At 37.4% G+C, this 23776-nt stretch overlaps 1 long non-coding RNA gene across 1 annotated transcript in view; it reads left to right on the forward strand.

The window, feature by feature from the left end:
- The first annotated feature begins 305 nt into the window (after positions 1 to 305).
- The window catches only part of LOC141544585 (uncharacterized), a 78052-nt gene continuing 54581 nt past the window's right edge, over positions 306 to 23776 (forward strand). Inside the window, exons 1-2 of the long non-coding RNA XR_012482664.1 lie at positions 306 to 1177; positions 17572 to 18323. This is a non-coding gene — a long non-coding RNA (uncharacterized LOC141544585). The remainder of the gene's footprint in view (positions 1178 to 17571; positions 18324 to 23776) is intronic.

Below are 23776 nucleotides of genomic sequence, written 5' to 3' on the forward strand. Positions count from 1 at the left end.
TTACGGATTGGGGATTAAATCCAAAATAAATCAAAATGTTTCTAGTTTCTACTTTACATTAGAATATCTTCAGTTTACAAAAGAAGAAATGGAGTCTCGGAGAGGAAATACTTTTCCCACATCACAAAGGTAAGCAACAGAGCGGGTCCCGAGATGTGAACAAAAGTCCTGGAGCTCACCCAATCTCGTGATCTGGAGCTTTGGACCGCTGGCACTGAAAGTCAAACGGAGCCAGCACTTGCGCACTCATCAGTGTATGACTCCAGCATTCGCGGGAGCCAGGGACCCAACAAAAGCACGTGCAGTTCAGTTCCCCTCATGCTGTTGCCAGGGTTACAATCGGGCGGAATCGGTTATAACTGCTGGGGCCTCACAGATCTCTAAACCTCCGTCTGCGGGTTATAGACATTTTCCGCTTCAATTCCCCTTCCGAGTAGGCTGAAGGCCCAGGAGAGGACTGCCCCCGGGACGTCTCATGTCTGGTCTTGAAGCCGGCCTCCAGGATGAAGATTTTCAACTTGGACAAGAAAGGGCAGTTTACTTCTCCGGCCCTGCGGAGTTACTTAGAAGCCTCGGAGACCGACTCCAGGGCAGGATACCTGATCCAGGAAAAGAATCTCGGGAAGTTCCACAAAGCTGACTCGATGGGGACATGGCGAAAGAGCAGCAGCTGCTGCTGCTCGGAAAGCACAACGTGAATGATCTATAAAAAATGATGACGTAGGAAGAAAGTTTGGGGGAGGGGGCGGAGAAGGGAAGGTCCTCACAGGAGGAAGCTAAGGCACCCCCGTCTTTAAATCCTTGACCCCCAGGCCTGAGCTAACCCTTGGAAAATCATTCCCCTCAGCATCAGGATCAGGGTCAGACTTTGCCTCCTGGACATTAGATAGCAAGTCCTGAAAGCTGGCATCACTTCTCCCTCCTGCCTATTCATTTTTAATGAACGGGAAACTCCTTTCTACTTTTAGCTGGGGCCCAACTGACTGCTCAAATCAGTGGCAAGATGGGAGCAAACACTATTCTGTTTTGCTGAAAAACAGAACAGTCTAAAACGACTGTTTGAAGAGAATTTAATTGGCAAAGTCAGTGGAATGCTTTGTGTTTCCTTAAGTTCATTTTCACAAAAGAGGAAATTGAGGTAAACTGGCTTAAGTGACCTGCCCAGCCTCACACAACTGTAAGTATCTGTTTTTGTTTGGCTTTGTTTTGTTTTGGCTTTTTTGGCTGGCATTTGGAGTTAAGTGACTTGCCTAGGGTAACACAACAAGGAAGTGTTAAGGGTCTGAAGCCAAATTTGAACTTAAATCCTCCTAATTCCAGGGCAGGTGCTTTATCTTCTTCGCCTTCCAATTGCCCCTGAGACCAAGATTTTTAGTTGAGAAAGTTCAAAATGAATCATGGAAGGTTTGAGGAGGGATGAAATGGTTTTGAAGAGCTTCTGTGGTAAGTGGCAAAGTAAATGAGGGAGATATAAAAGAATAGTCTTGTATCAATGAGAGTCCAAATTTGTAGTGGTCCTAGTAAGCACAGTTGCATGCTTTTCTCTACCTTTATTTAGCAGCATGTGTATGTGGGCAAAGGCAACAAAGGGCATTGAATCACTATTCAAGGCTGTATAAAATGAGGAAGTTGAGGAAATGTAAAGTGAGGGGTTTTCAGGGAGTAAAAAGTAATGTTGAAAAACAAGTATAAACCAGATGCTTATAAGCTGAAGTGGTGTAATGGTGGAGAAACTGAGATAGAGATGAGAGAGTATTTAATAATTTATTTAGAAGGGAGAGATTTACTGGGGCCAAAGGAATCCATGATTTGGTCCCAGGGCTGAGTGCGACTATTGTCTCCAAGAATACAGCAAGTAATGTGAGTTCTCACTGACATATAGTGAGGTGGCTCAGACTCAGGGGGTAGACTGAGGCAGGACAGAGTTAGGCAGCTGGGAGCTGGAATGAGACTCTGACAGAGTGGGATGAGCCACCGGAGATGGGGATGACATAATGGGGGGAGGCACCCTGGAGATGGGGAGAGGCATCTTGATAAGATTGTATCTGATATTCGGATAGCTTGGGATGGGGAGAGGCATTCTGATATTCTAAAATATAAGATCTTTTATCCTTATCAAATATTCTGATTAAGAGGGAGGGGTGGTTTTAGGGGATTGAGCAGAACAACTATAAACTGAGGCAAAACAATTAGGAAAACTGAGTCAGGACAACAAAAGAGAACTGTGGCATAACATTCCACACTCTCTCTCTTCTGACTAGTCAAATCTTTGAATTACCTTCCTCTAGAAGGTCTTAGCACCATAACTTTGACCAAGCCTATGTAAAGCAAACAAACCAAAATAAAACTAGAAAAATGCAAGGACTTAATTACCTGAACAAGTCTCTCCCTGATAACCCCAGATCTATTAGCATAAAAATAGCATTCCTCATAACAGCCTCCCTGTTGCAGAAATAGCAGATCACCTGCAGTTGAGGAGCATGCCAGCCAGAGAATACACTTTGAGATAGACAGTTCACTGTGAGTTAAGTCTGTGATCATTTGTGCACTTAACTCAGCCTCTGCTTATATTTGGAATAACAGTGCTCAAGACAGTCCTGCTGCCCATCCTAAGAGGGGCACCCCAAGTCTGTGAGCGACCCCAAAAGGGGGAAAAGTGGGACTTGGAGTAGCTCTACTAGTCCCCTCTTGATAGAACAGGAGCTGCTACTAGGATCCAGATGTCTGAGTAAATTATGCAGTTAGACCAAGGAAGGCAACCCCAAACTATTAGCTTAGGCCTGAGGCCAAAATGTTAATTAAGGAACTGGGGTAACAGGAGTGGAGAAACAGATCAGAGAGATGGCCAGTCCCAAAACAGGTGTCTGATTTCTGGTTGTTTCTGAAAAATAATCCCCAAAACTGGGTCTACCAGGACAATTCCAGCAGAATAAGGGATTTCAAAGTTAAAATAAAACCAGCAAATCATAGTCCAGTAATTTTTAGCAAGGAGTAAAAATGAAAAGGACTGTTTAAATAATTTCTCAATCTGAACTAATGAGATAGGGGGCAGGGCAGAAGTACCTAAGAAAAATACATGTTTCCCCAATTTGCTAACCAGTTTCTGCCTCCCTTTTTTTCTCAAGGAAAGGAATTATCAAATAACCATTCCATATATAAATCCCAAGAGTGAATCAAAATTCCTATACATAACAAACTAGTACAGTAAGTTTTCTAAAAACCCCTTAAACATATAGCAATAGTTATACAGTTTTAACAAATCCATCCCCAACTTTAAACACACAGTAACAGATGACCCAATTAGGGTGCCTAAATTCCCCCATATCAGTCCATCAGGGGTAAAGGATGAAGCTTCTTTCAAAACTGCTTCAGGAAAATGATGTTATTCAGTGTTACTGATCAATCCAGCTGTGCTCATGTTTATGCTATATATGACAGAAGCTTAATTACTCTCGTGGAGAAAACAGGATGTGATTCTTCAGCCATGTCTTGTGTTCTTAAAACTGCCTCTTGAACTGTGTTTCAAGAGGAAATAAAAATACCCTATTGTTAGTTGATAAGGTTAAAATAACATTAAAGTTAAATACACTTAGTAATGTTTAAAAAAATGCTCCCATCAAGTGCATTTCTAAAGAATTGTCATTTGTGCAAGGGTCATCCTTACTGCCAGACTGGAAAATCATCCTTCCCAACAGATGCATTTTCCCTTTTTCTGCTCTTGGTTACTCCTCACATTCATTCTTTTCTCATTCCCACTCCCACCCTAAGAAATATGGTAATTTACTTGACTCTATGCTCCTCCCAAAGTCCCAGCCGGTTCCCTCCCTTTTGGCTCCAGGAGAATTCACAGAGGGGAGTGTTTTCACTCTGAACACGATTCTCTGGGCTCAGGGCCTGCTGCTGGAGTGGGGAGGGGGCTGGAGCTCAGGATTGTGCTTGGCTCCCTCTGTTTCCTACCTTTCCAGCTGCTGAAAGTTAGCCCTTGACCCCCTTTCCCTTTCTTCCCCAGTACCTGGGATGTTCCAGGCTGGGGAAATACGTCTGAGGTCTCTCAATGTCCCCTGCCATTATGCTTCTCCAAGAATTCACTTTACAGAGGAAAACTGGTGCCTCCATAACCTGGGAGATAATCTCCAAGTTGCCTACTTTGGAGTTATGTGGGGGTCTCTTTGCTGGGAGGGACTCTGCTTCCTGTTGCCGTCTCACTGTCCTACCTCCCCCAGCCAGAGTCTAGTGAAGAAAGGTCTCTGTCATCCACTCTTTGTTCGGAACCATAGTTTCAAAATTGACTTGTGAGTCCACAAGTGGAAAAAGAGCAGGGATGATTCTTTTATAAAGCAGAGACTCCACTCCCAGCTTTCTTGTCAATGTCTGTAATGAATGCGGTATCTGGATCTGGTGCAGAAGGGAAAGTTCATACTCAGTGGAATCGGTACTGAGTCCTGCAGTTTATTCCCAGATCTTTTGTGCAACCTTGTTGTCATTATACCTTCTTTGGTATACAACATCTCCAAGAAATACTGTGGATCTTATAGATTCATGAAACTTTTCTTCCCTCTGGAGAATGTGACAGCTGATTTTTATCATGTTGTAGGATGCAAAAGTGGCTATTACTATAGTTGGTACAGATTAGGTCCAAATTAAAAAGGTCTCCAAGAGAGGTGGCCTAAGGTGTATGTTGAGCGGTATGGTTGGCCAGTGCTTCGTGAAGCTTGCCATGTTGTTTCACTGACAGTACCCATTTGCTGTACAGGTGAAGTTTCCTTGAATAAGAATTAGCGATTCAAATGATAGACCTATAGAGCTGGCGTGGGTATGTGTGGACACTTTGAGTGCTAAAAAAAATGTCTTGCATAGATATCATGGAAAGAAACCATCTGGTTTTTAAAAAAGAGATGCCCTGGAGCCTCACTTTAACCAGAACTCATTTGGCAGAAAAATGGGTATAGACCCAAGGGTTTCTTGCATTCCTTATCCAAGGCAGATTTGTGAGTGGAGTTATCAGAAGCACTGTGTTATATACCATGGTCTCACCTCAACTATGGTCCCACAATAGGGACCCAAAGATAGTAATACAGGGAGGCTGTAGTATTATGAATGGTTTTCAGTTATCTAATCAGATATTCATTAGCTAATCAAAATAAGATTCATATGCAAGCAAAAAAATTATTCATGCATACACATTTGTTCATGAGGTTGGGGCTCTTTTTTGGTGGAATAATTTGAGGAAAATGTGACACCATGTACAATGAATGATTATCTCATACAGCATATTAATTAAAAAAGGTTTAAGTGTATATAGGAATTCCTAATTTTGTGCAATAAACTATTTTTGGTAAAGGAAAAAAAAAACCTGCTTCAGGATGGGCCCTGGCAGGAGATTGTCAGTCCATGCAGAGGATACATGTAGTATGGCTTGGAATGCTGGCAATCAAAGCTGATCTCGGTTCCAGAAACAAATCAATACCTGTAATTTGACCGAAATCTGGAACAAAAAACACAAATCTAACAAATAAAGGCTAGAAAAGACTGATACAAAATGTGAAGAGACCAGTATGATTTGGTCAGCAGCTTAATAGGTTTTCTTCACAGGACAGGCAAATGGCTGTCAACTATACACCTCATAAATAAATAGCAGTTAGGTCTCACTGTGCTCACTGTCCTCTCATTATTTAGAAACCTTTAAAAAAACCTGAATATCCACAGATATAAATATTCAATAATGGATAAGATGACCAGGTTAAATGTAAATACTCATTTGCCAAGTATTTAGGATATAATGAATTCATATAACCAGGTGGAAAACAGCAAGGTATGACATATAGCCAGGTTGGAAATAGCAAGGTATGACATAATTGAATTGAATTAACAGTTTCTTATTGACCATTACTCTGATTTTAGAAATTAGTTACAGGAAGAGAATGCAGGGATATAACTATAACCAAAAGCAGTTAAAACTTAACTCTCAGCAAAACAGGATAAAATAGCTTTAATTTATTAAAGTTAATTGTCCCACTAACTGTTACAGGGTGGAGCTTTAAAACTCCCAAATAACATTAACTATAAGCCCAAGGAATTTTACTTCCAATAACAAATCCCATTAACTAAAGTTTCAGAGAAATCCTAAACAGGGATTTACCATAACCTTATATTTATAACAGTAAGAATTTGTCTCAATAAGTTCACTTTTTTCATTTCTAAGGTGTTTCCACAAGTGAACATTATACATACAGATCAGTTTGCTTTTAAAAATACCCAATACATAGATAAATATCCCAAATTGCATATTGTCCATAACCGAAACTTTTTCAAAAGGACAAAAAAAATGTTTTCAGAGGCTCTTTAAATGACCTCAGGATGACCCCATACAATCAATTAAAACTTAGAATATGCTATACAGTTCTAATACCACATAAAAGAATCCAAGAGATTCTTAAAACTATTAAACTTTTACAAGTACCATAACCTCATATTGATAACAGTAATAAATTTGTTTCAGTAAGTTCACAAGTTATCTTTCATATTTAACAGAAACATTTTCAACAGGACAGGGAAAATCTATTATTTTCAAAAGCCCTTTAAAGGATGGGAATAACATCAGGATACAATTAATTAAACTTATTCAGAATACCCAATTCCACATAAAAGAATCTGAAAGATTCTTTAAAATATCTTTTACATTTTTAGAAATAGGCCTACCAAACTATAGATAAAAGTGGGCCTATCTCTTGAAATCATTTGCCAAAGCCAAGCCTCTGCAGAAAGCTGATAGAACACATTTAATGGAGAAGAAAGGGGGGATCCCACATGGTTGCCCTTTCCCCCACCCACCTTTAAAAAGGCAGGGGAGAGGGAAGGCAAAGTAAACTTCACCTCAGACTAACTAGAGTACCCATAACTGAAGTAGCAGAGATAAGTGGGGGTAAGTTTAATCTTTTCTTTTTCTTTTAATCTTTTTTATCTTATTTTATCATTATCAGTTTTTTTTGACAGTACATATGCATGTCATTTTTTTCACAATATTATCCCTTGCACTCACTTCTGTTCCGATTTTTTCCTTCCTTCCCTCCACCCCTTCCCCTAGATGGCAGGCAGTTTTATATATGTTAGATATGTTATAGTATATCCTAGACACAATACATATGTGCAGAACCGAATTTCTTGTTGCACAGGAAAAATTGGATTCAGAAGGTAAAAATAACCTGGGAAGAAAAACAAAAATGTAAACAATTTACACTCATTTCCCAGTGTCTCTTCTCTGGGTGTAGTTGATTCTGTTCCTCATTGATCAATTGGAACTGAATTAGATCTCTTTGTCAAGAATCTCTACTTCCATCAGAATACATCCTCATACAGTATTGTTGTTGAAGTGTATAATGATCTCCTGGTTCTGCTCATTTCACTCAGCATCAGTTCATGTAAGTCTCTCCCATGCTCTCTGTATTCATTATGTTGGTCATTTCTTACAGAACAGTAATATTCCATAACATTCATATACCACAATTTATTCAGCCATTCTCCAATTGATAGACATCTACTTAGTTTCCAGTTTCTGGCCAATACAAAGAGGGCTGCCACAAACATTCTTACACATGCATGTCCTTTTCCCTTCTTTAAAATCTCTTTGGGATATAAGCCCAGTAGTAATATTACTGTATCAAAGAGTATGCACCGTTTAATAACTTTTTCAGCATAATTCCAAATTGCTCTCCAGAATGGCTGGATGTATTCACAATTCCACCAATAATGTATCAATGTCCCAGTTTTCCCACATCCCCTCCAACATTCTAGCCAATCTGACAGGTGTGTAGTGGTATCTTAGAGTTGTCTTAATTTGCATTTCTCGGATTAACAATGACTTGGACCATCTTTTCATGTAGCTAGAAATAGTTTCAATTTCTTCACCTGAGAATTGTCTGTTCATATCTTTTGATTTCTTATAAATTAGAGTCAATTCTTTCTATATTTTGGAAATGAGGTCTTTATCAGAACCTTTGATGATAAAAATGTTTTCCCAGTTTATTCCTTCCCTTCTAATCTTGACTGCATTAGTTTTGTTCCTCCAAAAACTTTTCAATTTGATATAATCAACCTTTTCTATTTTGTGATCTTTGATCATAAATTCCTTCCTTTTCCACATGTCTGAGAAGTAAACCATCCCATGATCCTCTAATGTATTTATAGTCTCATTCTTTATGCCTAGGTCATGAACCCATTTCAACCTTATCTTGGTGTATGGTGGTAAGTGTGTGCTATTTTCTGCCATACTAATTTCCAATTTTCCCAGCAATTTTTGTCAAATAGTGATTTCTTATCCCAAAAGCTGGGGTCTTTGTGTTTGGCAAATGCTACATTATTAAAGTTGTTGGCTGTTTCATCCTTTGAACCTAACCTATTCAACTGATCAACTATTCTTTGCCAATACCAAATATTTTTAGTAACCATTGCTTTATAATATAATTTTAGATTTGGTACAAGTAGATAGGCCAACTTCATTTATTTTTTTTTTTTCATTAATTCCTTTGAAATTTTTGACCTTTTGTTTTTCCATATAAACTTTCTTGTTATATTTTCTATTTCATGAAACAGTTTTTTTTTCCAGTCTGATTGGTAATAGTGCTAAATAAATAGATTAGGTAATATTATCATCTTTCTTGTATTTGCTCGCCCTATCCAAGGGCATTTAATATTTTTTTCCAATTCTTAGATCTGACGTTATTTGTCTGGGAAGTGTTTTGTAGTTTTGCTCATATAGTTTCTGATTTTCCCTTAGCAGATAGATTCCTAAATATTTTATACTATCAGTAGTTTCTTTAAATGGAATTTCTCTTTGTAACCCTAACTGTTGAATTTTGTTAGTGATATATAAGAATGCTAATGATTTATGTGGGTTTATTTTGTATCCTGCAACTTTGCGAAAGGTGTGGATTATTTCTAATAGCCTTTTAGTAGAATCTCTGGGGTTCTCTAAGTGTACCATCATTCGTCAGCAAAGACTGATAATTTTGGTTTCCTCATTACCTACTCTTATTCCTTTAATCTCTTTCCCAGCTGTTATTGCCAAAGCTGGCATTTCTAATACAATATTGAATAGTAATGGTGATAGTGGACAACCTTGTTTCACTCCTGATCTTATTGGGATGGTTCCAGTTTATCCCCATTACATTTGATGCTTATTGATCATTTTCAATAGATGCTACTGATTAATTTAAGGGAAAAAAAACATTTATTCCTATACTCTTAAGTGTTTTTATTGGGAATGGATGTTGGATTTTATCAAATGCTTTTTCTGCATCTATTGAGATGATCATATGGTTTTTGTTAATTTGGTCATTGATGTAGCCAATTATACTAATAGTTTTTCTAATATTGAACTATATTCCTGGTATAATTCCTACTTGATCATGATGTATTATATTGGGGATGATTTTCTGTAGTCTTTTTGCTAATATTTTATTTAAGATTTTACCATCAATATTCATTAGGGGGATTGGTCTATAATTTTCTTTCTGTTTTCAACCTACCTGGTTTAAGTATCAGAACCATGTCTGTGTCATAAAAGGAATTTAGTAGGACTCCTTCAATCCCTATTTTTTCAAATAGTTTATATAACATTGGAGTTAATTTTTCTTTAAATAGTTAGTAGAATTCTTATATAACTCCATCTGGTCTTGGGGATTTTTTCTTAGGGAGTTGATTAATAGCTTGTTCTATTTCTTTTTATGAAGTAGGACTATTTAAGCAATTTACTTCCTCCCCAATGTGCTCAAAAAGTTATGAATCCAGTAATCTTTGATCCAGTAATGTTACTACTGGGCTTATATCCCAAAGAGCTTTTAAAGAAAGGAAAGAGACTTGTATGTGCAAGAATGTTTGTAACAGTCTGTCAAGTCCAGGCTACCTCCTCTGAAAGGCTCAGAATCAGTCCTAGTAAGGATAAGCAAAAGTCTTTGTCCCATGTTGTGGGCAACAAAATGTAAAGTTCTGATGTCTGTAGATTATAATCCTTCTCTGGGAGGAGGTTTCTTTTTTTTATAATCTTTTCCTCTGTGAGCAGGTTTCTTGCGAGGCTTCTGGAGCCTTCCCCTCCAAAAGTGTGGGATTGCTGGACTTGTGAATGCACGGGACATCTTTTCTTTGACTCAATCCAGACTGTTGTTCAGACTCAATGTTGCCTCTTTTTAATCCTCCCAGAGAATGGGCTTGTGGGAACTGCAGGGACTTGTGGCAACTACTTCAACCAATGAACTTGCTTCTTTAAAGCATTCCTTTCAAAAGTGAAAACTCCCTTAAAGGTTTGAACTAAAGGTGTGAATTCTGAGCTAGAGAATTGTTAAGAACCAACTTAGCACTTAGTAAGAACCTAACATCTCCCCCTTTCTTTTGATTTGGAACATAGGGTGGTCATGAACTTGAAACATAAATTCATCAATATGGGAGGTTTTACACATAATTACATAAATTACATAAACACATAGTAACATAACACATGCTAGAAGTGATGTAACAAATAGCGTGATCAAATAATCATAAATTGAGAATTTATACATTTCCATAAGTCCATTGTCCATTAGTTCATGTGCCAGAAATCCAAAAATTCCTGCAAGTTTTTAAAGTTCTTTAACAGTCTTCTTATCAGCCATGCTCTTTCAGTGTCAGATGTTTCTTAGCTTTTCTCCTTTGTTTTGAGGTCTTTCTCTTTTTCTATCTCTCTCTGATAGACAAGACGAATAAGACTCATGGGCACCCATCTGATTCCTTCTCCATCGGAAGAAATACAGGCAAACCCTCTCCCCCAAGCAGTGCTCAAAAGTGAATTGTGTGTCAACTCCTGTTTCCAAATTGTGTCTGACTTGGATCTTACATAATTCATGAAACTCTGCAAGCCACAATAAGTTTTGTCCAGGTTCTAGACATGTTCTTGCTATGGATTCCCAATCATTCTGGGTTAGGACTTCATAAGACAAACCATCTAATAACATTTGAATATAAGCTGATGTAGACCCATAACGGGTACAACCTTTTTTCAAATCTTTAATTTTATTCAAATCTAAAGGCCAGAAACTGGAAACTGAGTGAATGCCCATCCTTTGGAGAATGGCTGAATAAATTGTGGTATATAAATATTATAGAATAGTATTGTTTTATAAGAAATAACTAACAGGATGATTTCAGAACAGCCTGGAGAGACTTACATGAACTGAGGCTTAGTGAAATGAGCAGGAACAAGAGACCATTATATACTTCAAGAACAATACTATATGATAATCAATTCTGATGGATGCAGTCATCTTAAACAATGAGATGAACCAAATCAGTTCCAATAACACAGTAATGGAATTGAACCAGCTACACCCGGTGAAAGAGCTTCTGGAGATGACTATGAACAACTAAATAGAATTCCCAATCCTTTATTTTTGTTTGCCTTTACAAGCTAATTATACACTATTTCAAAGTCCGATTCTTTTTATACAGCAAAATAACTGTTTGGATATGTATACATATATTGTATTTAATTTATACTTTAACATATTGGTCAACCTGCCGTCTTGGGTAGGGAGTGGGGAAAAGGAGGGGAAACATTGGAACAAAAAGTTTGGCAATTGTCAATGCTGTAAAATTACTCATGCATATATCTGGCAAATAAAAAGGTAATTTAGAGAGGAGGAGGAACATTTTTTTTATGTTTTTATGTTTGTTTTTTATGTTCCTCTTCCCTCTAAAATTCCCTCAGATATGATAGGTTTCTTTGCCTCTTTGTGGGATGTAGTACACTATCCACTTTACATTTCTACTTCCCTTTTTTATGTTATATCAGTAAAATCTAATTATACATGTGGTCTTTTTGTATATCCACCACAGAAGAACAGTTTTCATGAGTTCCTTTTATGTTTTTATGCTTCTCTTGTGTCCGATGTTTGGAGATCAAATTTTTTTGCTTAGGTCTGTTTTTTTTTTTTTTTTTTTCTTAGAAACAAATGGAATTCATCTGTTTCATTAAATTCCATGTTCTTTTCCATGGGAGAAAAATCTCAGCTTAGCTGGGTAGTTTATTATTCTTGGCTACATTCCAAGTTCTTTTGCCTTTTGGAATATCAGGCAGCCAGATCTTGAGTGACACTTATTGTAGCACCTCGGTATTTGAATTGTTTTTTTTTCCTGGCTGCTTATAATATTTTTCCTTAGTTTGATAGTTCTGAAATGTGGCCACAATATTCCTTGGAGTTTTTATTTTAGGGTCTTTTTCAGAAGTGTTCAATGAAGAACCCCACTGTTCGGATTAGCGACTGCCCTGGGTCTAGAGGCTGAGCAGTGAAAGTGTCACTGCCCCAAACCAAAGCCTGCTTTGGGGCTGTGGGTATTAGCAGTTGCCTAGCAAATAGTCCTGCACCAGCAATGGAAGTAGCTCTGCCCAAGGAAGCACAGTCATGATGCAGAAGTTCTATTGCCTCAGGCTGAGCCCCCCCACGGTGCAGATTAGAGAGTGCCCCGGACTACGCCCCTCTTCCGTGCAGATTTGTGACTGCCCCATGCTGCAGAATGAAGCTGCAAAGCTGTGCTGTGGTGTGTGCTAAGTCACTTCCAGATTTTGGTGGGTATAGGCAGGTCTTGTTAGGTTCTGGTGTTTTTAGAGTATCTTCTATCTTGGGCTTTAATTTCTCTTTTGCTTTACTGCTTTGCAATCAAGGTAGAGCAGGCAGCCTGTAGCAGAGTTGTCTCTATAACTTTTCTAGCCACAGAAGCTACCTCCGTCCCTGGTCCACTTTGGACAGTAGCCTCTCCTATCTCCCTGTTTGTGATGATCTGTTCTAGCCACTCAGGACAAATCTGTTCTGGCGATCTTCCAGATTACCTTTGGATGGTAAATTGTTGTACTTCTAATCTTCATAAATTTTACCAGTCAAGCACTATTTTTGAGGCTGGATTTAATAATTGATCATGAAGGCATGAGAGGAAGAGCTTAGAAAGTTGCATGTGCCTTCTCTGCCATCTTGGCTCCGCCCTCCCCTACCCCCCAATGAAGTCTTGGAAACAGAAAATATACTAGTTTGCAGCTCATCAACTTTTTTCTTCTTGTGATTTTATGTATATATACAAGATACATTATTGTGTGACCACATGCCTAAGGAAATGAGATAGGAATATGTCATACTAAACAAATCAGTCTCTGGATCTTCTGATTTACCAAATGGTCCTTCTTAATGCATGTACTATATTTCCAAACATTACATCTGTGAGGACTATGTTGAAAAAGGTGAAACAAATGTGTTCTTTCTCAATCTACCTACATGAAATTCCAAGATTAATTATGCTATGTCAGTTCCTTCCGTTTATGATATCTGCTGGAGAGATCATGCTTTGTCATTGTGAAGCACTCTGCTAATAAAATGGTTATTATAAACAAATCACTGGCAGATATGTAATATTTTAAGAAGGTTCCTTCTGGAACTTCCGGTCAAGGTGTTGGAGAGGACACACATGTATTTAATCTCTGTCTTTGCTCTCAGAATTTATTTCATGACAACCCTTGGAATTAGTGCTTGATTGGAAAAAAAAAGCCACAAATAATTACCAAGAGAAAACATCCTTGAAATTCACCAAAAAAGATCTGTTTTTGCTTGGGGGTGGGGAAGGCTAGATAGGCACAGACTGAGGGCAGGCAGCAAAAGTGTGGCAGGCAGCTCACACTGAACAGACTGGAGGGGGGAGGGATGTGATCGCTGCCTTTTCTGTGGCAAGACCTTTACCACACTGTGGATATTTGGTCTTGGCAGCAAGCCAGGATCAGCAGAGAAGCTATAAACACAGGAGGTAAAGAGTATAATCCAGAAAAGCTAGGGTCTCTGGGGACCTGGCCACCCTCCCCACTCCCCACCCCCAGATTGTTTCAGCAGATTCTTAGAGCCTCAGAGTCTCAGAGACCAGATGCAGCACAGCCATTGCCCTGTTGGTTTAAAAAACCTGTATTCTCCTCAATTGCAATCCATTTCTGCTATCTGATTGCATTGTGGCTGACTGATCAGGTAATCCCTTTCTTCCATGTGATTACTTTTCTGTTGGTTGATCACATCAGAGTCCTGATCTTCTAAAGACTGAGGTATCACCTCAGCTGCCATCATGCCCCACCTGTCTTTTGATTGAGGTCCTTCTCTCATTTATTTCCCTGGGTCAATCCACATTCTGAGGCCCAGTGGGAGTTCTTGTGGCATTTTTGACATGGAGTTTTAGGTCTTCTCTCAGCCAGTTTTCTCACTCTGTCTCTATAGCTACATTGAGCTCTTAGATGTCCAACTTTTCCCCATTGAAAACATCGATGGGTTTGTCTAGAAGTCCTTTGTCAAGAGGGACCCTGTCTTTCCATGTTCATCATTGTCTGAGTATAATAAGCATTGGTGCTCACTGTAGTACAGCATCTTATGATCTCCTCTAAAGGAGGATCTTTGTGTAGTCCACATGTAATTCTCTTGTAAACCTCATTGGCATTTTCCATAGGCAAATGTCTAGTCATTATTTTCATAGTTGCATCCTCTCCAATAGTTCTTGTGACAGCAGTTTGCAGATGTCCCACAAAATCCGCAAAAGTTTCATTGGGACTTTGCTCTATTTTTTTGAAGGCTTCCCTTCTATTTTTTTTTGTCTGGGGAGGGAACCCTAAGCTTTTGTTTCAGCCATGGCGATCTGCTCATAAACTGGTAATTAATATGTTTTGAATTTCTCCATACTGGCCTTCACCAGCTAGATGGTCAAAAGTGAATTGTGTATTAACTCCTGTTTCCCTATTATGTCTGACTTGAATCCTGCATAATTCATGATACTCCAAAAGCCACAACAAGTTTTGTCCAGGTTCTAAACATGTCCTTGCTATGGGTTTCCAATCATTTGGGGTTAGGATTTCATAAGCCAAACTATCTAGTAACATCTTAACATAAGATGATGTAGCCCCATAAAGAGTGCAACCTTTTTTCAAATCCTTAATTTTATCCAAATCAAAGGAGTATATCTTCTCCTTTTTTGACCTGAAGAGTCAAGCTCTTCAATCACAGGGTATGCATCTATAAAATCACTTACATTTTGTACTTTTCTCTTAGCCTTAACCAATGCTTTTTCTAATCTTGCCATAGGCTGCTTCACAGGCCATTCTGTTTGTATCACTGCCTCTTCCCCTCCTCCTCCTTCCTCCACCCATGAAGGGTTAATTGAGGTAGGAGGAGATGGGAAATGCTCCTGTTGCTCAGAATTGTACTTAACTCCATTGTTACCTGATTCATCCTTTTCACCTAGTTTAGTTGGGCCCTCCCCCTCCTGCTTTTTTTTTCTTCCTTTTCTTTAGTTTAACACTTTTAAAAGCCACTTAGATTAAACTGTACATACAAAAAGTGTATCTTTGGAAATTAAATTTAGTTTGGAATTGTAGTGTTCACCTAGTTCCTCTCGTACTAATTCCCACTCGTCAAGATCCCATTCTTTTCCCATAGAAAAACAAGGACATATGACCTGCACAGTTTTTAAAAGTTCAGTGATCTCCAACATTATAATCCAAAATTATAAAATTATAATTATTATAATATATATAAATAATTGAAATTGGCTTTTCATAACCTTGACAATGCTCTCTAAACATTTTCCTTGAACAGAAACAGAAGTCTGTTTTATAAAAATTTGCCCCATTTCACTGAAATTCTACTTTAGCTCCTTTACACAGTTTCCTTGTTACTCACTCTTATTTCTGGGCCAGAGAGATTTTTCCACCGAAATCTGACTTGAAGGCTTTTCCACTGGAATCAGGATCATGTCTGTCCCACATTCGGGCACCAAAGTGTAATGTTCCCTTTTCTCTAAATTGTAGATCGTTTTCTTGGGGCAGATTTCTTGGGGAGCTTCTGGAGGCAGCCTTGGCTTCAGTTCAGTTCAATAATCCCAAAATGCAGGCAGGAGTTAAAGTCCTTTACTGTCTCTTTCCAAATCTTATCTCCAGATCCTTCATTTTCTCCTTCAAGCCTTGTCTCCTTCACTTGGGGCTTAGCTAGCTTTCTATAGGCCTTCCTCTCTCTTTGGTTCCCGATGAGCTCTTGTCAGAATGTCACCAGCCAGCACGAATGTCTAAGTGGGAATGAAATCTTGACTCCTTTTCCCTGAATCCTGGCTCATTATATCCTCCCAGAGAATGGGATTGTAGGTACTCCCTGGGCTTGTGAGAGCTCCTTAAAAGTATGCTCTCTTTAAAGTGTGAAAGGTGTGAACTCTGAACTAGAGAATTGTTAAATGCCATGCTAAAAGAGATAATTATATCCATTCCAGTGACTTAGCACCTTGTAAGAATCCTAACACACAAGGAGTTAGTGTGTGAGAAGGCTGGTGAGAAGAATCACATGATACAAAGAAGATTAATATTGGGAACATTTCTTCCTATTTTTGTCCAAAACATGATGGAGAATCAAATAAATGAAGGAGCCAAATACCAGATGAGAGTGATTTCTAATGTGACAAATTCACATGAGACATTTACCCCATCCCCAAAGGATGTCATTAAAGTGAAAGAGCACATGGGTTAAATTAAATATGATTAAACAGGGTGCTTTCAGGGACATGGATTTTTAAAGTCTGAGAGAATAGGGAAGGAAAGGCTCCTACAGGAAATTGACATCTTTTTGTATAAGATTATGCTTGTTAATAGGAACTGGATGGACTTGTTTCAGCATTTACATTATTCCTGATAATGGAGACAGGATGAGCTCTTTTATGATAGTATAAGAAAAGAAGAGCAGGAGAAGGATCTGAATTAAAGGAGAAGAAAATGACTTGTGAAGATAAATTGGAAACCTAAATTCTGATGAATTTTGAAAAAAAGGTCAAAAGTTTGAACGTTAATAGGAAAGAAATTCAGGAACCCTTAAAAAACTGATGTTACATGATTGAGCTGAAGGAGAAAGACTATCCATCAAAAAGAGGAAAATAACATGAGTCCAAGGAGAAAGATTTGAAGAGAAGCAGTAGGACATGGTTCAAGTTTCCCCATTGTCACATAATTGATTTGTGACCTCCAAGAAGTCAACAAATTCTTGAATGTCTGTCAAGCAACTCTGTGACATGTACTACTTGCCTATCTTGCATTATTTCCTCTCTGGAAGTTCTCTGTAACAGACAATCACAATTTATATACTTCATCCTACTTTAATTATGGCTCCCACCTTCCCTTTTCACCCCATGTGAATGTATAAATCTGGAGCTGAAACTCCTGAAAGTAGATGACCACAGCAACTGTACAAAATGCTGATAAGAAAAATTAAAAAAAAGATAAAAGTTTAATTAAAAAAAAACTTTTCAAGATGCAAAAATAAGTGCTTATTACCAATGATAGATAAGATTTATTACTTTTATATTCTGTATTTTATGTGATTTACTAAAACCATGGAAAAGGATATGGTGCCATGAGATAATATATAGAAAGTGTTGTAAAAAGTTTAAAGTGCTAAATGTTAAGCATTGTTGTTATTTTTAACTTTGTCATTTTACAGTAATTTTACATTTTACATTAAGTTTATTATTCTACAATATTTTTGTATCTTATAGAAAAAAGTACAGATGAGTGCAGATGCTCTGGAGGAACTCAATCATCTGACACAGGTACTTAGGATTATGATGTGGCTTCCTCAAACTATAAGAATATTATATTATGTTGATTTAATGTAAGAATATTTTTTTAAAAAATTTTTTCTAACACAATGCCAGCATTAAACAGAACCCAAAGATGTGTTTATATCAAAGAATTTATCACTTAAGTTCTATTCCATTGACCCATAGTAGAAGAGAAGTGATTTTGGGTTCTTGGAGGCCTTGATAATTGAGTCTAATCTCCGGCAAATTTCACCAAGCTTATGTTTGATTCAGGCTGATGATTTTCAGTCATAGAATTTCTCAAGGATGATATACTATTTGTTTCAATGCATTAAAAAGTACCTATTATAGACCCTAAAAAAAGAACACCAAGGAATATTGTGGCTAAGCTGCAGAATTACCACACAAAGGAGAAAATCCTGCAAGACAAAAACAATTTAAATACCAAGGTGCCACAATAAGGGTCACTCAAGATCTGGCTGCCTCCACATTAAAAGATAGAAGGGCCTGGAACCTGATATTCCGTAAGGCAAAAGATCAAGGACTGCAACCAAGAATGAACTACCCAGCTAAGTTTAGCATCTTTTTCCATGGAAGAAGATGGTCATTCAGTGAAATAGAGGAATTCTATATGTTTCTAAGAAAAAAACCAGACTCAAACAAAAAATTTGATCTACATCCACAAGACTGAAGAGAAACAGAAAAAGGTACACAGAACCCTTGAGAACTGTAACTCTGTTGTAGGTATATAAAAAGTAGTCAAGGATAATTTGATTTTACTGATATAAAAGAAAAAAAGGGGGGGTGTAGTAAAGGGAAGGAGGTTGTTTCAGAAAAAGGGGAAGGGATGATAAAAAGAGGGAAACTACATCCCAGGAAGAGGCATAGAAAATACACCTTATCTGAGGGAACTTAGTGAGGGGGAGAATCATTGTGTGAATCTTACTCTCATCAGGAGAGGTTCAAAGAGTAAATAATTAACATATTTGTTTTTCAGAGAATTTTCTCTCACCTCATTAAAAGGGGGGATAGGAAAAGGTAAAAGACAAAGGAGAATAAGTGAAGGGACTTGGAGGGAGGGGGGAGGGATACTAAAAAAAATGGGAGGGTTGCACGTCACAAGGGGGGTCTGTAAATTAAATATCGGGGAGGGGGATCAGGGGGGTCAAGGGAAAAAGCATAATCTGGGGATAATATGATGGCAGGAAATACAGAATTAGTAATTTTAACTGTAAATGTAAATGGGATGAACGATCCCATCAAATGGAGACGGATAGCAGATTGGATCAAAAATCAGAACCCTACACTATGTTGTCTAAAAGGAAACACACTTAAAGCAGGGAGATACATACAGAGTAAAGGTAAAAGGTTGGAACAGAGCCTATTATGCTTCAGGTAAAGCGAAAAAAGCAGGGGTAGCTATCCTTATCTCAGATCAAGCAAAAGCAGAAGTAGATCTCGTTAAAAAAGATAAGGAAGGAAACTATATCCTGCTGAAAGGTAGCATAAATAATGAAGCCATATCAATACTAAACATATATGCACCAAGTGGTATAGCATCTAACTTTCTAAAGGAAAAGTTAAGAGAGTTGCAAGAAGAAATAGACAGTAAAACTATAATAGTGGGAGATCTCAACCTTGCACTCTCAGATTTAGACAAATCAAACCACAAAACAAACAAGAAAGAAATTGAAAAAGTAAATAGAACATTAGAAAAACTAGGTATGATAGACCTTTGGAGAAAACTGAATGGCAATAGAAAGGAATATACTTTCTTCTCAGCAGTTCATGGATCCTATACAAAAATAGACCATATATTAGGACACAAAGATCTCAAAATTAAATGTAGGAAGGCAGAAATAGTAAATGCCTTCTTCTCAGACCACAATGCAATAAAAGCTACATTCAGTAAAAAGTTAGGGGTAAATAGACCAAAAAGTAATTGGAAACTGAATAATCTCATCTTAAAGAATGACTGGGTGAAAGAGCAAATTATAGAAACAATTAACAATTTCACCCAAGATAATCACAATGATGAGACATCATACCAAAATCTTTGGGATGCAGCTAAAGCAGTAATAAGGGGAAATTTTATATCTTTAGAGGCTTATTTGAAGAAAATAGAGAAAGAGAAGATTAACGAATTGGGCTTACAACTTAAAAGGCTAGAAAAGACCAAATTATAAACCCCCAACCAAAAATTAAATTTGAAATACAAAAATTAAAAGGAGAAATCAATAATATTGAAAGTAAAAAAAAACTATTGAATTAATGAATAAAACCAAGAGTTGGTTTTATGAAAAAGCCAATAAAATATATAAACCTTTGGTAAATTTGATCAAAAAAAAAAGAAAGAGGAAAATCGAATTGATAGTCTTACAAATGAAAAGGGGGATCTTTCCACCAATGAAGAGGAAATTAGAGAAATAATGAGTTACTTTGCCCAACTTCATTGCAATAAATTTGATAACTTAAGTGAAATGGATGACTTCCTCCAAAAATATAGGCTCCCTAGATTAATAGAGGAGGAGATAAATTGCTTAAATAGTCCCATTTCAGAAAAAGAAATAGAACAAGCTATTAATCAACTCCCCAGGAAAAAATCCCCAGGGCCAGATGGATTCACATGTGAATTCTACCAAACATTTAAAGAACAACTAACTCCAATGCTATATAAACTATTTGAAAAAATAGGGGATGAAGGAGTCCTACCAAACTCCTTTTATGACCCAGACATGGTACTGATACCTAAACCATTTAGATCGAAAACTGAGAAAGAAAATTATAGACCAATCTCCTTAATGAATATTGATGCTAAAATCTTAAATAAGATATTAGCAAAAAGACTACAGAAAATCATCTCCAGGATAATACACTATGATCAAGTAGGATTTATTCCAGGAATGCAGGGCTGGTTTAATATTAGGAAAATTATTAATATAATTGACCATATTAATAATCAAATTAATAAGAACCATATGATCATCTCAATAGATGCAGAAAAAGCATTTGACAAAATCCAACATCCATTCCTACTAAAAACTCTTGAGAGTATAGGAATAAATGGACTATTCCTTAGAATAATCAGGAGCATATGTTTAGGACCTTCAGTAAGCATAATATGCAATAGAAATAAACTGCAACCTTTCCCAGTAAGATCAGGAGTGAAACAAAGTTGCCCACTATCACCATTACTATTCAATATAGTACTAGAAACGCTATCCTCAGCAATAAGAGCCGAGAAAGAGATTCAAGGAATTAGAGTAGGAAATGAGGAAATCAAACTATCACTTTTTGCAGATGACATGATGGTATACTTAGAGAACCCCAAAGACTCTCTAAAAAGCTACTAGAAATAATTCAAAATTTCAGCAATGTGGCAGGATACAAAATAAATCCACATAAATCCTCGGCATTTTTATATATCACTAACAAAATGCAACAGCAAGAGATACAAAGAGAAATTCCATTCAAAATAACGGTCGATAGTATAAAATATTTGGGAATATATCTACCAAAGGAAAGTCAGGAATTATATGAGCAAAATTACAAAACACTTGCCACAAAAATAAAATCAGATTTAAATAATTGGAAAGACATTCAGTGCTCTTGGATAGGCCGAGTGAATATAATAAAGATGACAATACTCCCCAAACTAATCTATTTATTTAGTGCTATACCAATCAGACTCCCAAGAAACTATTTCAATGGCCTAGAAAAAATAACAACAAAATTCATATGGAAGAATAAAAGGTTGAGAATTGCAAGGGAACTAATGAAAAAAAAAAAAAAAACTCAGAGGAAGGTGGTCTAAGTGTACCTGATCTAAAGCTATATTATATAGCAGCAGTCACCAAAACCATTTGGTATTGGCTAAGAAATAGACTGGTAGATCAGTGGAACAGATTAGATACAAAGGACAAAAAAGGGTACATCTATAGCAATCCAATCTTTGACAAACCCAAAGATACCAACATTAGGGATAAAAATTCATTATTCGGAAAAAACTGTTGGGAAAACTGGAAATTAATATGGCAGAAATTAGATATGGATCCACACTTAACACCATATACCAAGATAAGATCAAAATGGGTCCATGATTTAGGCATAAAGAATGAGATCATAAATAGATTAGAGGAACAGGGAATAGTCTACCTCTCAGACCTGTGGAGGAGGAAGGAATTTATGACCAGAGGAGAATTAGAGATCATTATTGATCACAAAATAGAAGATTTTGATTACATCAAACTAAAAAGTTTCTGTACAAACAATACTAATGCAAACAAGATTAGAAGGGAAGTAACAAATTGGGAAAATATTTTTAAAAACAAAGGTTCTGACAAAGGTCTCATTTCCAAAATATATAGAGAACTGACCCTAATTTATAAGAAACCGAACCATTCTCCAATTGATAAATGGTCAAAGGATATGAACAGACAATTCTCAGAGGAAGAAATTGAAACTATATCCACTCACATGAAAGAGTGTTACAAATCACTACTGATCAGAGAAATGCAAATTGAGACAACTCTGAGATACCACTACACACCTGTCAGATTGGCTAAGATGACAGGAACAAATAACGATGAATGTTGGAGGGGATGTGGGGAAACTGGGACACTAATACATTGCTGGTGGAATTGCGAAAGAATCCAGCCATTCTGGAGAGCAATCTGGAATTATGCCCAAAAAGTTATCAAACTGTGCATACCCTTTGACCCAGCAGCGCTACTACTGGGCTTATATCCCAAAGAAATACTAAAGAGCGGAAAGAGACATATATGTGCCAAAATGTTTGTGGCAGCTCTTTTTGTTGTAGCTAGAAACTGGAAGATGAATGGATGTCCATCTTTTGGAGAATGGTTGGGTAAATTATGGTATATTAAGGTTATGGAATATTATTGCTCTGTAAGAAATGACCAGCAGGAGGAATACAGAGAGGCCTGGAGAGACTTCCATCAACTGATGCTGAGTGAAATGAGCAGAACCAGAAGATCACTATACACTTCAACAACAATACTTTATGAGGATGTATTCTGATGGAAGTGGAAATCTTCAACATAAAGAAAAGCCAACTCACTTCCAGTTGATCAATGATGGACAGAGGTAGCTACACCCAGAGAAGAAACACTGGGAAGTGAATGTAAATTGATAGCACTAATATCTGTCTGCCCAGGTTGCATGTACCTTCGGAATCTAATGTTTATTGTGCAACAAGAAAATGATATTCACACACATGTATTGTATCTAGACTATATTGTAACACATGTAAAATGTATGGGATTGCATGTCATCGGGGGGAGGGAATAGAGGGAGGGGGGGATAATTTGGAAAAATTGAATACAAGGGATAATATTATATATATATATATATATATATATAATAAAAATTTATTAATTTAAAAAAAAGTACCTATTATAAACCAAATAAACAAATTTTAGATGAAACATAATCCTGAGCCACAATGGCAGAGTGAAGCTGGAAATCTGGTCCAGAAGCCACATGAAACCAAGTCTCTGAACAGAGTCTAATCAAATGAAACTACTCTCCAGTCAGGATAGATTAGAAAAACTAAAGAAAGGTCAGTTTCACTGGAGTGAAAAGGATGTTCAGTCCAGCTTAGACAGAGTCTGGAAAACACAGTGAGGGAGTATTAATTTCAACAGATCAGCAACTGAGACACTCAGTCCTGGTTAAGGATACCAGTGGAGTAACCCTCAGTCCCAGCTAAGAAGAGAAATTATGGGAAATCATGCTTTTCTTAAAGAGAGAAAGAAAAGCTACCTCCTGCAAATACAGAGTGTTCTTGTGCTCAAACCCAGGAAGCTTGAAACAGTGCCTCCTTTAGGAGAAGAGCTCAACCATATAAGTTTAAAAAAAACAGAGAGAGAGAGAGAGAGAGAGAGAGAGAGAGAGAGAGAGAGAGAGAGAGAGAGAGAGAGAGAGAGAGAGAGAGAGGAGAGAGGAGAGAGGAGAGAGGAGAGAGGAGAGAGGAGAGAGAGAAGAGAGAGAGAGAGAGAAAGAGAAAGAGAGTGTGGAAATGCAAAAAAAGGAAAGAAAATAAACAAGAAACATAAAAGAATCTTGACCATAGAAAGCTACTATGATGATAGGGAAGAGCAAAGCAACAACTGAAACAAGGGACAAAATAGCCATAGAG

This window comes from Sminthopsis crassicaudata, chromosome 5 (assembly GCF_048593235.1).
Source record: "Sminthopsis crassicaudata isolate SCR6 chromosome 5, ASM4859323v1, whole genome shotgun sequence".
NCBI lineage: Eukaryota > Metazoa > Chordata > Mammalia > Dasyuromorphia > Dasyuridae > Sminthopsis > Sminthopsis crassicaudata.